The sequence below is a fragment of the Papaver somniferum genome, chromosome 2 (assembly GCF_003573695.1).
Source record: "Papaver somniferum cultivar HN1 chromosome 2, ASM357369v1, whole genome shotgun sequence".
Classification (NCBI taxonomy): Eukaryota; Viridiplantae; Streptophyta; class Magnoliopsida; order Ranunculales; family Papaveraceae; genus Papaver; species Papaver somniferum.
Window position 1 is genome coordinate 190044418 of NC_039359.1, and position 13900 is coordinate 190058317.

Here is a 13900-nt window from a genome sequence, read left to right on the forward strand (position 1 = left end):
TTTCAATGATTGAAATGAGAGTTTATAATATATAACCATGGTTGGATATAAACATAGTGTGGTAACTCATACGTGTGTAAGTCATTATTCCTTGAACCAAAGTAGGCGTACTTTGCTGCTCAGGAAGAACCAGAACTAAAGTCCGCGTACCAGTACGCGTACAGTCGGAAGTTCACATCCCGTGAATTTCTGCTGGAGTTTGTGAACTGAAAAACAAACTTATTCCGGGTACTTAAGTCCGCGTTAAGTTGGTTATTTTCTAAAAACGATTATTCGTGAACTTAAACTTATATAAACTAAGGAATGCATATTTGCAAACCGTGGCTATATCAATTCGAGTGAATCAAATCGTTTTGCTTCTATTGTGTCTTGTATACTTCTATAAAATCTAAGCAATTGAACAACTCTCTAACTAGTTCATTTGAGTCATTTAAACTAGTTGTGGTAAAGAAGAATATGGTTGATATGAAAGTGCTCGTATGGCTAACCATTTGGTTAACTACTGTTGAACCAACTAAATGTACATGTTTGGGTACGGTTATACAAACCTAAATAAACGTGCATTTCATTTGTGTGTAACAAGCTAAGTTTCGATCTAACTGTTTAAAGATACTAGCTTGAATCTAATCAGGTTTTCATCTAACGGTGAATATTGAATGCTTTGTTACTAAGATAACATTGATTGCAAACCCTAATATGAAAGACTATATAAAGGAGAACTCTAGCATTTGGGAAACCTAATCCCCAAACCTCATGTGTGATACTAGTTGTATTAGCTAGAGTCGATTCTCCTTTAACCTTAGGTTTCTATCGAGACCCTGTAGGTTAACGACTTGAAGACTTCATTGGGATTGTGAAGCCAAACTGATATTACTTCTCTTGTAGTTGTGTGATTTGATCTTGCTGTTTCTCTTGTATTTAAGTACAATCGTAAGATTGGCTTGAGATTGATTTCTCCGATTGGTAAGATATAAAAGAAGTCACAAACATCTTCGTCTCATCGTTTGTGATTCCGAAATATCTTCTTTCGCTAGTCGATTAAGAATATTGTGAGGTGATTGATAATTCTAGACTGTTCTTCGGGAATATAAGTCCGGGTTATCAATTGGTTCTTGTTGACCTTTATTTATCAAAAGACGTAACAAAAACTCGTAGGTATTTCTGTGGGAGACAGATTTATCTATTACCGTAGAATTTTCTGTGTGATACAGATTTGTTTATTAAAGTCTTCGACTTTGGGTCGTAGCAACTCTTAGTTGTGGGTGATATCAGCTAAGGGAATCAAGTGCGTAGTATCCTGCTGGGATCAGAGACGTAAGGAGCGCAACTGTACCTTGGACCAGTGTGAGATTGATTGGGGTTCAACTACAGTCCAGACCGAAGTTAGCTTGTAGTAGGGTAGTGTTTGTAGCGGCTTAATACAGTGTGTGTTCAATCTGGACTAGGTCCCGGGGTTTTTCTGCATTTGCGGTTTCCTCGTTAACAAAACTTCTGGTGTCTGTGTTATTTCTTTTCCGCATTATATTTTGTTATATAATTGAAATATCACAGGTTGTGCGTTGAATCGATCAATTGGGAAATCCAACTGTTGGTTGTTGATTGAAATTGATTGATCCTTGAACATTGGTCTTTGGTACCATTCAAGTGATTTCTCTTGTATTCAATTAGACTCGCAGATTTCTATTTGCTTGAGTAAGTATTGAATCGAGAAAGTGAGATATAACTCTTTGATATACTTTTATAAAGATTGAGTCTGACTGTCTAGTTGATTATCTTAAAAGTATATTGGAGTTAGTCCATACAGATTGCTAAGCGAAATATTGGGTGTGGTTGTTAGACCCCCTCTTTTTCATATGGGAAAATTAGTAGTCACATCGTAGATATGACATCGACATAATCTTGTATATACTGTTATGATTATGTGAATGGGTTATGGTGAAGATTTCATCCTAAGAAACAATGTTGTATATTTGTTTAAACTTTAAAGGAAGTACATTCATGAACTTGTTTTATGAATCGAAAGGGAAATCACTGGGCTTATTGGTATGGTTATTCGTTGCAAATCTTTGGATTACCAATATGTGTGAGATGGTAGAACCGATCGTAACTTTGTTACGTATCTTGGTATACCTAATCACAATGCTTGACTTATGATTTTGTATGACTAGTTTTTATTAATTGGTGTAACCGATCCTAAGTAATCACCATGAGATCGTATGATCGATATTTGTAATTGGTGTCACTGATCCTTGTAATTGGTGTGACTGATCCTGGTAATTGGTGTAACCGATCCTGGTAACTGGTGTGACCGATCACAAGCAATACCATGAGTATATGGTAATCGGTCCTGGTAATTGATGTAACTGATCCTGGTAACTGATGTAACCGGTCCTGGTAACTTGTATGAACTATCACAAGCAATACCATGAGTATATGGTAATCGATCCTGGTAATTGATGTAACCGATCCTGGTAATTGATGTAACCGATTCTAGTGATTGGTAGAACCGATTGAACCCATGTATGTGACTTGATGTTTGATCAATCACATAGTAGTCTTGGAATACAAGTAAACCAATTCTAAACTTGTTTGGAAGTGTGGTATAACCGATTCCAAGAATGTAATCCATGTAAATATGAATAAGGATTTACAGTGAAAAGATGTCAACATACTTTGAACACGTATAGTAACTCTTATCATTTATTGTTCAAAGATATTCCTTAGTACTCAAGGAGATCCCTGCCGAAATAAATTGAGAATCTTTTAATTATGGTTTTTGGTTTTATATGCTTTAATTAGCAGCATTAAATGCATATCTCTAGAGAATAAAAATTAGTGATGTGCATTTACTAATTGGAGATTTTCTATTGAGAGATTTCGGAAATTTTGGACAAGCATTTATTGGAATTAGGAAAATTGAATTTTGTTATTCATTGCATATCTCGAGAATATTTTCGGTTTTGGAAATTCCTTGGTTTACAAACATCCTTGGTCTATAAATACCTAAGTTTTCATTTCTAGCAAACTATCCTAAGAGCTAGGCAAACTTCATATTTTTATTGCTTCTGGTGGAGCCATATAATCGGAAAGGAAAGTATCCTAATTAGGTGAAATCTCTTACGACCGCTCGTTTAAAGAATTACGTGGGATCAAGAAGCTCTACGAGTACCGCTGGTGGGAAACTAGATAATGGCAGTGTTATTAGTTTTCGATTGATTTAATTGACTAACGGTTGTTGAAACTTTGATTGCACCTAGTTTGTTTATTCTTGAGAATCTTCTCTTCTGATATAAGATTCACTCAAACTAGGTCGGAGTATCGACGGGATCTTTAGAACTGTTTGTAGATATAAAGACATCTTGTGATAATCCGTTGTTAACAGACTCCATTCTGTGTGTGATTGATCACAAGATATTCAAGTGGTGTTTTGCAGGTGTTTATTGAAGATCAAATAAGATTTGAAGACAAAGAATATTTCTTATTTGGTTCTCATATCTTTGGGTGTGCAAAAACCTTGATCGGCTGGGATCCAACTAGAATCGGATTTACTCGATTGATTAGTTGCGTGAGATCGGCATCACTTTATAGTTTCTTGTTGGAATATATATTGATTGATTGCCAATCTAAACTTGACTACTTTTGTAGTTATTGGATAGATTAATCTAACCAGGCAAAGGAGTTTAATTGATTATACTGAAGAGCCTGATAGACGCATTTATGTGTCTAATTTGTCCTCAATGTTTCGTATTGTTAGTACTCATTTTCGTCCTAATTTTGGTGTTTTATGTATTTGTAGGCATTTTTGGGAATAAAACATTTTTTGGAAAATTCGGCTCGAAAAGTTGATTTTGGCACCCGGAGGACACATGTTATGCGGACTCTCCGCTTTGGATAAGGGGCACCCACTTGATATTCGCATCCCTGAACTGGATAGGGGGAGGTCATCTTCTTTGTTTGAATTCTTTTTTTGGCGGGAAAGAAGTGTTTCACGTCTGACAGTTAGGAATCGAGATTTTGGGCTATCCATGAAGAGATTAAAGCTATGATTTCTCTTGGGCTTGTTTCTTAACCCTCATCAGACGAGGTAAGGGTCTTGGAATGGATCCAAATTGTCTGGATAAGACGATCAAGAGCTAAACAGGGTATACGTGAATATTCTGGGAGATATTCTCGAGAATTTGTTCACAACAGGGACCGGGAATATCTCTGGTGATTGGTTCGGATATATGGAAGTTATTTGAGAATATATTCACTGCGACGTTGGCTTCTATGTTTAGAAGATATACAAGGAAATCTCGGTGATTCCTGTGAGAGTAAAGAGAAAATATTCTTGCATTCAACCGAGAGGATTCAGAGTTATGACGGGATATTTTCATCCCCTGTTGGCTATATAAAGAGGTTACGAGACTCAGAGAAGGGTGTCGAGAGTCTGGGGGGCTGAGGAGAGCCAGAGAAGAAGAAATTCGAGTTTTCCCAAACTCGGTTTCTGCTGCTGCTGATGATGATGAACATGAAGAACGCGAAGAACGGACCTGCAACAGCAGTCGTTTTTCTACAGTAGTAACGACTAACACCTGTGGGTCGTAATCAGGCAGTCTTATTTTCCACAGCGTTTGCGACAAGGCTTCAGCAGTCTTATTTTGTCACTGAGGGTCGTAGTTCTCTGGTTTTATTGTATTTCTCATATTCTCATCATTTGTAAACCATTTTTGAGCCATAATAAATTATTTTGAGAGAATTTTTACTATGATGAGTTAAACCCCAACACTGGGACGACGGAGGAGGCCGAGCTTCATACATGGGTAATTTTATTAATTCTTTTTAAGACTTTTGCATTAAAAATTAATTGAAATATGATTTGATTAAATTGGGTGTTATTTGATTAGATGGGTCATGCTTAGCTTAGGTGATTTGATGTTCCATGCTTAACATTTACAATCAATGTTTTGAGAATCTACTTTGGCAAAATAAGAGTCCATATATGTTTTGAGCGATTATTGTTGAGAATAAAGCATTGAGCCCTATGTTATGAAGATTGGCCGAATCATTAGTCCCAGTACCTCTCACCATTGTTAATATTTTTGTATATATAATTTTATCAAATCTTTAAATTTAATCTTCACAAGTCCGAGAGTTTGAACCTCATTACTACAACCCACGAAAAATTTTAATCATTTTGGCGCCGCTGCCGGGGAAGCTATTCACGCAACATAAATGGGTAACTATTTCATTTAATTATATAATTCACCTAATCGCTTCTTTTGCAGAGTTTTAAATTATTTGAATGATTGTCTTAATTATTTGTTATTCAGTTTGATAGGTTATGCTTGGTTTAATCTCTTGATAATCTATGCTTAAGGTTTACAAATAATGTTTGAGAATCTGTATGACTGATAGTGAATTAAAGATAAAAGAGGACTTAAGAATTGAATAGAGTTTTGAAATATTTATCATTCAATTTTGCATAATAGTGGAATCTAGTGTCTTGGTTACCTCTCGCACCCATTGTTAATATTTTTGTATATATAATTTTATTAAATCTAAAATTTCATTTCCTTCACAAGTCTGAAACGAATCCTATTTACTACAACAACCACAATCAAAATTTTTAATCATTTTGGTGCCGCCGACGCGGATTTGTGCTTAGGTAGAATTTTTAGGTTTTCATTTTTTTTACTATTATTTGTTCCTTTTTACGTTTCTTTTTGTGTCTTTGATTTACAGGTTCGAAGTGGAATACTGAGGACTTGGGAACAAAAAGCTTAAAGCTAAAAGCTAAAAGAGAAGAAAAAAAGACATAATTTTTTTTTTAGGATTTGTAAATAGGCTTTATTTTTCATAATTTTTGTAATCTTTGGACTTTTTATTTGGACTTTATTCTGGACAATTGGACTTTATTCTTTTTTTTAACCCTACGGAAGGGTATTATTAATTTTTTTTTTTATATAAACTGTGTGCAGGGAAGGACGACGATTACTATATCGTCTCGGCCCCTCGGGTTCGTACATGAAATAGGAGTCGTCGGTTCATCCCCCGTATGGTACGGGAGGTAAGTCCATCGAAACACTCGCGAATCTCCTGTAAGCGAGTTACTGTATTCCTTAAGGTGATTCATTGATTGAGGACGAATTTGGACTGTTTTTAAATTCCTAGTAAAGGGAAAGGCCTGGCCAATACAAGATAAGGGTTCGGATTTCATCACCGCTCCCTTCTTGCCCGCCTTAGGAAAACGAAACCTAACGCGAACCCAAGCTTTAAAATTTGGAATAGAAAGAGACCTATAGGGTAACGAGCTTAATAGGAAACTCGTTCGAAAAATATTGGTTCCTCTTTAAGCACACTTCAAAGTTCATGATGGTTTCTGTGAGTTGAATGCGTGACTGTGCCGCCTTCTAATGCGGTGAGGCCTTGGGTATCAAAGCTCTACTAAGCTTCCCTCGCCTCGATTCAACTTACATTAGCTCGGATTGATTCCAGAGGAGTGTGCTCAAATTGTAACGAATTCCTTTTCGAAGGAATAGAAGCTGGTCTAGAAAACAATCTAAGTGGAGCCATCATGCTTTTTGTTTGCTAGAAATCTTTAGGTTTGCTTTGGTGGAGTCGAGTCGGCCTTGTTTGTGGTTGTGTAGAATTCCCTTGCATTTAAGAATGTCGAGCTGGTATGATAGAAGCCAATACAATGAATATCGACCTGAATTTGAATATGGACATCATCCTTTCTATGACCATGTTGGGAATAGTGGTTGGGAACGCCATCATTTAGAAGGATATGGGTCATACCCTGGTGAGCCCAATTACTATCCACACATGCATCAGTCTTACGAGCAAGAAGATTATAGTACTAGTTATTCGTCTCTAGAGAAAACAATCAAACTATTGAAAAGTAGTCCTTTTTATGATCCCTCTGTTCCTATTCCTCCTTTAGAAGAGTCCCTCAGGGAGTTAGCTGAGTCGACACGTAAGTTAGCTGAGATGAATAGTGTAATTCTAGACGAAAGAACTACAATAATGAGTGAACTTTCCATAGAGGAATCCCTCAATCTGATGGCTGAGACGAACGAAAGACTTGCTCGAAATAATCTTACATTCCAAAATAGTGTTTCCAATTTTACCCTTGATGTAAATAATGAATATTTGCCTAATTAGAGGACGAGGTTAGAATAAAAGACACTACTTATTTAGATAAGGTTCAATCATATTCGTACTATGATGATGAGGATAGCAGTAATGAAGAATCTGAAATATGTAGGCATAGTGATCAGGAGTCTAGTAATCCAATTGAGCTGTATAGTGATTGTATTATTTCTAGTTCAAATCCAAATAATTTTTATGATTATTCACCTATTCAAAAGGACGAGGATTTGATTAGGGATACCACCGTTTTAGACGATGTAGATTTTCCTTTTGATTACGAAGCCGATAGTGGTTTACAGGAACGAGTTCATTTCGAAAATACTGTTTTAGAGTCTAGCGACTTAGAAACAATAGTCTTGGAAGAAGAAGATAGACCCGTAGAGATGAGTAAAGATGCACTACCTGATTATAATTTAGAAGAATCTCTTGAATATTTTAAGGACTCTGAATATACGGAAATTCAAGAAATAATTAGAGGTCTATCTAGAGACACTGAAAACTCTAAGTTTGGGGGTGATTATCACTTCCCTAGTGCCTTACCTTTAACTCTCAGAAAGTCCCCACACTTATGACTTGATATTTGTGCCTCGACCATTTTACAAGATTACCTTCATACTCGTTTTCCCGAGCCTAATGATGTCCATGAAGGAGTTCAGTTATTAGAAACCCATCCTCTGGTTGATGTGGTTTGCCCAGACTATGATACCCAGATTGACTTTGTTTTCCCACCAAATAGTTTTCTTCCAACTGTGGGAACGTTTCAAATGAGTCGAATATTAAGTTCTGAGACTAAGCCTAAGTACTTTAGGTTAATAGAATCGACACATTTTCCTAAGAATGACCACTACTCTCACTGTGGTCAACTATGTAAGTCATATCTGATTGACTTAGAGGATCCGTAATTATTTAGGTTATTACTTCGTGATTCTAAGTTCGTATTTGAGTTTTTACAGACTCTAAGACCTGGTGATTCGGATCCCATCTATGAAGAAACACATCCAATGAAAATATTCTATTTAGACCCTTTCATAGAACCTGAACCGCAATTAGCGATAGTTTTCAGGAAACTAGGTAAGGGCATGCTATTCTTGTCCACTTTCTTGGTTCATTGCAGTTTCCTTTGGTCAGCTCTATTTAGTTTTGAAGACCCACAGTTATTTCGACTGTTACTTTATGGTTCGAGTTGACTAATCCTTTCCTAAGTCTGGATGAAGACTTTAAACTTAGCACTTCTTGAGAGGTATCCCATGCTCATGCAACACGGAAATATCTTTCCTTAACTCTTTCGCTTCAAATGGTAACAGTTTCTCCTTATTCATGCTTTTAGTTTCATCTTTATAACATTGAGGACAATGTTAGATTTAAGTTTGGGGGTATGGGAGAAACTTTTTAGTTGCAATTAGTAAACTCCAGAGCCTAGAAATTTATGCCTATTAAGGTTTGCACTAACCAATCTAAGTGGATGGGAACATCTTGGTTGTAGGAGTTGAGGAACCAATCTGATTAGATGGAAACATCTATAGAGTCTATTCATAAAAGCACAGAGCTCAGGTGTTAGAAATAACATGATAGTTGCACCATATCTTGTTGAGTCCTTTTCATTTTAAACTATGTTTCTCTAAGTGATTAGGTGGGGCACACGATTCAAGTTGTTACCACTGCTAGGGTGAATTAGAGTGACTGAGTTACTAAAAAAAAAAAAACCGGACCAGTTAGACCAATCAGAATAAGTATTAACACTTGGATAGCAATATGCGTGTGTTCTCCCTGTTTCCTTCGCCTAAGCAAGCGTGGAATGCAGGACCCGTGGGAACTATCGTGTAATCTGCTGACAAGAAGCATGCGCTTGGATCAAAAAGATCTATTCATGCCGTTAAGTTAAAAAAAAATAAAAAAATAATGGTTATTGTTCTGTGTAGTCAACTGCTGGTTCCCTTGTATTTGCCAGTTTGTTGATCTAGATTTAAGTTATTGACCACTTGTTCCCTTGTATATGCCAGTTGTGTTGATATTAGTCAGACCGGTATCTCAGTCCATTAGGATAGGATCATTCTGGCAGTGGCTTTCAGAAAGATATGTGAAACATCGATCATTTGGTTAACATCAAAACCATCTACATTTTTCTATTTCCATCTCCTTTTTCTATCCATATGATTAGTTTGACTCCGAATATGATGTCCATAGTGCAACTATCTGAGTAGAGCTCTGTCACTTTATATGAATTTTAGTATGCTTGAGTGCAAACTCGTGTACAGGAATTGGAATTTCGCATCAGGGTACTTCCTCCTATAGTCAATGATTGTATGCCAACCAAGGAGATTCTTTAGTGCCTTCCAAGGTTCGTTGTAGATAGCTAGGGTCTGGAGTAATGGTTTTGTGGGGACACCTCTGGTAAACCCTCCCGAGATTAACTCGGTTTTATTTTATTTTTATTAGTTTTGCTCGAGGACTAGCAAATAAGATCCTTTGCGTATGACTTGATATATATTTATCTTGAAAGAATCGGAAGAGTTGTTACCAAACATATTTGTTGTTCCTTTACTATTTGGAATACGATCCAAAGGAATTGTTCCAGTGCGTGCACTCATCAAAATCGGTAGCGCAGGGATACTAAGTAAACTAAGTGAACTAGGGGTAGTTTCTTGGTCTCAACTATACGAAGTTGGTTTAGATTTTGTATAGCGGCTTAATTCTAAGAGTATTCAATTCTGGACTAGGTCCCGGGGTTTTTCTGCATTTGCAGTTTCCTCGTTAACAAAATCTTGATGTGTCTTTTACTTTTCTATTTCCATAATTATAATTGTTTTATTATAATTAAAAGTAAAATACACAAGCGTTAACTTTGTTATACTTGATAGTGATCCTATAGAGTTTGGTTAAGTCCGGACCTATTGTCAAGTATCATACTTCGTGGTTGTATTGTCTCGATTTTGTATCCATAGTCAATCACACAAGTTATCTTGTTGTCATATTATCTCGATCTCGTATCCATAGACGATCACACGAAGTGTGAACTGATTTGTTGTATTATCTCGACTCTTCCCATAGACAATCACTTTCGGTAGAGGACTTATATGTGGATAAATAAAAGATTGTGGTGTATTTGGGTACCCTCGTCTTTTCAACTCTAACAAATGAGACTTCATTATTAAAAAATTTAGAAATACTATTGATCCTTGGTTCTTGATAGGTGACATGAATTTCATTTTGCATCCTAGTGAGAAATGTGGAGGAAATGATGATATTTCTAGTGCTACAAAATTCATTCAAGGTGCCATACAGAAATTAGGACTAGCTAATCTTAGTTTTGAGGGTATTCCTTAAACTTGGAGTAACAATAGAACTGGTGAAGATAATGTTAGGGAGAGAATTGGTAGAGTTTTAGCTAACCCTAATTGGCTTGTGCGTTATCCTGATTCTAAGGTCTTTCATCTAACTAGAGTTGGTTCTGACCATTCTCCACTTCTCCTTGACTCTTGTTCTGAAAAAATTAAAGGTGAGAGACCATATAGGTATCTTAGATGTTGGTTTGAAGATTCAACCTATAATTATGTTAATGAATAAACTTAGTTGGGTCAGTGACAATTTGTGTGAATGGAATAGATCTGATTTTTGGAACATATTTAAAAACATAAAGAAACTACTAGAAAGATTGAGATGGAGAACAAAAAATTCACTGATTACACTGCTACCATTGGGATTAATACTAAAAAGTGATATCGAATATTGGTATATAATTATACATATATATTGGCAACAAATGTCAAGGGACAAGTGGATGCTAGATTATGATAAGAATATCAAATTCTTCCGTGCCTTAGACTCTAATAGAATAAAAAACAACTTTATTATTACCTGATCGTTGTCGTATGCGTCAAAAATAAATTACTTTCTCACTACTCAAAATATATAATATAGCAAGGGAAAGAAAGGATCGTTCCCACAGATGGGACTAGGTTGTCAATATGTTTCGGTTTCTTATGTAAAGCAAGGGGTATTTTTATGTAAAGTAAATTATACTAAAAACAAATAAAGCAAAGCAAACACGCAAATATGTTAAGATATTGGTTAAGGATTTCGTCTTCAATCACAAACATGTTTCCGACACAATAACTAGAATTGATATTTTAATCTCAACTATTATCAAAGGCCCTAGGATACCTTGATCGCAAGTATATCCCGCAAATCTCCTCTTGTCATCAACAAACACATTAAAATATGCGAATATGAATTCTATCATAGAGAACAACCTAACGTGTAAAAGCACTAATCAAATTTAATTCCTTAGATGCATTAAGTTCTATGAAATCAGGCCAATCAAAGCAATCGAACGTGTAAAAGCACTAATTTGATTTAACAAAGGTTATGATCCACTTGTGACTACTAGGATGTATCACTACAAGCAATATTCACATTTATGCTACTTGCAATCTGAAATTTATCACTTTTGCGTATAATAAACTCTAATCTAGCAATAGAGATGAAAATAAAATCAATCAATTCACGACTCGACTAAACAAGCATTCAAATCATGTAACAATATTAATGGTGAATCATAAACAATAAATATGGAGACAAAACTAATTTATTGAACACAATTCATGTTTGTAAATCCAACTTATTCCTTAACCAAAGATAAATTAACTACTCATAATCATGGAGTTCATAAAAAGAAGAAAAAGCAAATCTATCATGTTGTAACCCTCAAACAAAAGTAGAAGTAAAGATGAAAAGATAATCCCTTTTATATACTCAGCAATTTAGATCGCACCCTTCTGCCAAACCAATCCTTAGAACAACCCGCAAGTGAAGCCCAGTCAAAACAGGTCCAAGTTCATCCGAGTCGAACCGGGTCATCTGTATCGGATCGAATCACTGAGTTAACTCGCCAGGGTGAAATTCAGGCAGAGTCACCCCTGTATATGCCTATTCCCGGCCAAATAGTTCTAGGCCATTCTATTGGTTCTTCCCTGCACAATCATTCATTCATATACAACTCCTAACATTTATCTATTCAGCACTTCCATTCCCTGCTTGTGCACCACCATTTCCAGTTTATCTCGAATGCAATCAACTCGGCACAAACCATCTAAGCACCAGCAACAAGACCAACATCTTTTCACTGCATGTTCACTATTGCCACATGACCACCATCCTATTTCGATGTCAAGCCTTCCATTTCATTTCCGCAAACACTTCACAGAACACAGTACCACCATCTGTTGCTTCCAACTTGCAAACCCTTCCATCACCTGTAAATCAACCATCTTCTCTAACTCCATCTCCTTAGTCTCATCACCATTGTCCTCTTCATTCACCTCCAACTTCGGCTCCATTCCTCTTGTAATCCAGGAATCTCCATACTGCGATATCACAATTCCATTCTTGGCAGCCTTCAGTTATCCTGCAACATATACCAGCTGCACCCTATTCTCTGCCACCTGAAATGAGCTAGTACATAACATCTCCTCAACAAAACCCATAGCTTCCATCAGTTCCTTATCTCATCACCAGCTTCACTGCCATCAGGCCATCCAACACCATCAATAACAATTAGAACAAGCCACAACTCCCTGCAAGTGAACTCCTATTCCTTCATAGTCTCAGACATCCACCAGCTCACTGAATCTCATCAATTTCAGTACCATATGCTTCAGCTTCTTCTTGCAAAACCTGCTCAAACCCATCAACCTCTCGCTCCACCTGCGACATATCCCAAGCCAGCACCAGTTGCATCTTTGCATCACTTATGCTTCAGCCCAAATAATAATAGCTAAACTGCAACTGCAACATAGCTTTCAAGCACTAATTGCAATATAACTGTTATTCCTTTTCCATTTCAATCATAGCTTCACAACTACCACATCATCTACAACCTAAACATACACAACCTAAGCATATATCTACATAGCATTCATTCATTTAGTTTTCTGCCTCAACATCAACGTAACTGCCAACAATTCTTTTAGTTCTTAACTGCAATCTTTTTCTCAATCTGTACAGCTTCATCCATCCCATTGCAACACCTTGAACTGCAGCTTCATACCTGCAATTTCAACCTAACATTCATCTAACAATTGTAGCTTCAACACTACCAACTCATACCCATGACAATCACTTCTTGAACTATCAGATTCATTCTTCTCAGCTGCAAGCACGACAACATCATTCCTTCCTTCTCCTCTTCATGGCAACAACATTTAAATCTAGACCTTCATTAACAGAAATGAACCGTAACATCAGATCCCCTTTATGTTCTTCATTAGCCATCACCAGATTCATCAAATTCCTTCGGCAGATCGAACCATCAGTCTTCCATTGAACCCATTAATTCAGACATGAGATCCCCTTCTTCTGATTCTTATTTCAACTCGATTGATCCATAACAAATCAGAGCTCAAAATCAAACCAAACCCTAATTCTGCATCTATAATTTCATGTAGCAATCAACACAAATGCCTCAACCAACCATTTAACACAACTGATACTTGTTCCTCCCATTTACTTAATTTGAATCTCAAATCTCATCTTCAATTCCTCCATACAAAATTCATCTATTTTTCTTACAGCAGCCACAAGACCCGGAGAACGAATAAAAGATTTGGAAATGATCATCTCTCGACCTATGTAGGTCAAAATGAACGGTTATTTCCACCCCAAGGATGGATATGAGCCACCTAGTACAGGCCCTTATCCTCCACAGTGCTCCCTATAATGCTTCTTTAAGAAATGCGCTTTCGCCCTTCTTGCTCCAAAAGAACGCTTT